Source organism: Echinops telfairi, unplaced genomic scaffold, assembly GCF_000313985.2.
Source record: "Echinops telfairi isolate 266 unplaced genomic scaffold, ASM31398v2 ScPeMD7_7409;HRSCAF=8447, whole genome shotgun sequence".
Lineage (NCBI taxonomy): Eukaryota > Metazoa > Chordata > Mammalia > Afrosoricida > Tenrecidae > Echinops > Echinops telfairi.
In genome coordinates this window covers 10,253,237-10,255,653 of record NW_022111309.1, presented here as the reverse complement: position 1 = coordinate 10,255,653, position 2,417 = coordinate 10,253,237, and positions in this window count along the sequence as shown.

Genomic DNA, 2,417 nt, shown 5'->3' with positions numbered 1-2,417 from the left:
ATCACAATCCATACATACATCAATTGTGTAAAGCACTCCTTGCTCTCATCATTCGCAAAACATTTGCTCTCCACTTAAGCCCCTGGCATCAGCTCCTCATTTTTCCCCTCCCTCCCCGCTCCCCCCTCCTTCATGAACCCTTGATAATTAATTTATAAATTATTATTTTGTCATATCTTGCCCTGTCCAACGTCTCCCTTCATCCACTTTTCTGTTATCCTGTCCCCCAGGGAGGAGGTTATATGTAGATCCTTATCATTGGTTCCCCTTTCCACCCCACCAGCCCTCCACCCTCCCAGTGTTTCTTCACTTTTCAAACGGGGTCTGCCGAGTGATTTCCACCCCATCATTATTAGTGGTCACCCCCATTCCAGAAACAGGAAGAAAACCAAAGTTCTTTTCCTTCCTGCCAGCTTCGTCTCTCCCATTGAGTCCTTCGCCCGATGCATGCCCCTGATGGAGCTTGAAGTGAACGCAGCCTGGCTTTTGTCTGTCTCCCTGTGTTGGCATACCTCTGCCAGAGGCCAGCTGCAGTCCGGGCACAGCGCACGCGTCTTGCAGGAGGGGGCCGCCTTCCTAGAAGCTGGCGCACCGCAGGTGAGCGGGAGGGGGCACGTTTCCTTTTGCCAGGCCTTGAAACCACCCAGGAATCTCATCCTGGGAAGTGAGCTGCCCAGCGCAAAATGCGGCTTTATCAAACACTCGAGGGAGTCAAGAAGCCAGTGATCCTGCGACAGAGGGGGCATGGCGCTGCTGGAATTTGGGGAGACCGAAAAACAAAACAAAACAAAAATGATTGCAGACTCCTAGGACCCCTCCAGGACAAATGGAGCCAGCCCAGAGGGTGTCCTGAGCTGAAATACGCATATTTATGAGGAAAAAAAACAAAAAAACAGACAGCCGCTCGTTTCTGCCGTGGAGTGGCTGGTGGGTTCCTAATGATCGCCTTTCAGTTCCCAGCCATGTGTTTGCTCGTGCTTCTGGGCTCCAAGGGCATTTGAGACACCTTGATAAAGTGCCAGGTATATTTTATTTCATAAAAACTATAAAAAGAATAACTTAACTTACCCCAAATGGTCACAGGATGGGGAACCCTTTTTTCTGCCCAGGGCCCTTTGGATATTCACGATAGCATCCGAAGGCCATACTGGTCAAACAGGAAGAGATCCGGTCTTGGGAATCCGCAGCGGCAGTTGTACCCTGTCCTTTCACAGGGTCACCGTGAGTCAGAATTGGCTCCATGGCAGTGAATTTGAGTTTGGGGAATGTGATGGGTAAAGCTACTTCTCTGTGTAGCTGGTATTGATGACTTCTTGGGCTTTATGTGCCCAGGGTCAGGTGCTCCCCAGCCCTGAACTCTCCAAAAACAAAAAAGCAACCCCCCCCCCAAAAAAAAAAACCATGATCAAGTTGGAACCCTATAGACAGGCTAGAACTGCCCTTGTGAGTTTCCAAGACTGCAAGTCACTGGGATAGAAAGCCTTGTCTTGCTCCAGCAGAGCAGTTGGGGGTCTCAAACTGCTAACCTTGCGGTTAGCAGCCCAAATGTCACCACTGAGGCCTCTCTCTGGACTCTAACCGGAGAATTTCCACATTGACAAAAAGGTAAAGGGAAGCTATTAATGAACAGAGTCTTCTGTCTTTTCCGGCTGCCCATGCATCTCCCTTCCTTTCTGACCTATGTCTACACAACCCAAACGTACGGTCCACGAGAGGAACTGGTTCACTGGGCCCCCTTCTGAGATGTAGAGAACTTGGCTGATGATATTGCGAGGATATTGCTATTGTTAGGTGCCGTGACCCTGACTCTGACTCGTGGTGACCTCCTGGACAACAGAACAAACCGCCACTCAATGCGGTCATCTTTGCAGTCCCTGGTGAGCTAATACATAAATGGCGTCACTGTATGCTGAGTTCCCCGCCCCCCTCGAGCTAGGGGGCCCATCCTGTGTTCTATATCAGGCCATGTTCTGTTATGATCCATATGGTTTTAATTGGCTGCTTCTCAGGAGTACATATCAGGCCTCTCTGCCCAGTCTGTCTTAGTCGGGAAGCTTCCCAGAAACGTGTTCCCCGCCTGCTGGTATTTCAAATACTGATGGCGTGACTTCCGGGATCAGAGCAACCCATCAGCTACAACAAACTGATGGATGAGTGGTGGCATGGGAACAGAGCTCTTTCTCACGAGGATATGTCGAGACATGACATAACCCTCTCTGGAGTCTTTCTATCTTTGAGACTCTCAGCTTTATCTTCTTAGAAGAAAACGAAAACAACAAGCTCAGCTTCTTAATCCTTCCGAGACCCAAGCTCGGTTTATTAAAAAAGGCATGTGACATTGTTATGCCCAATCTACTGCCTAGTGATGGTGGATGGCTCAAGGTCATGACTTTTCTCAGGGCTGCTCAGGAAAACTT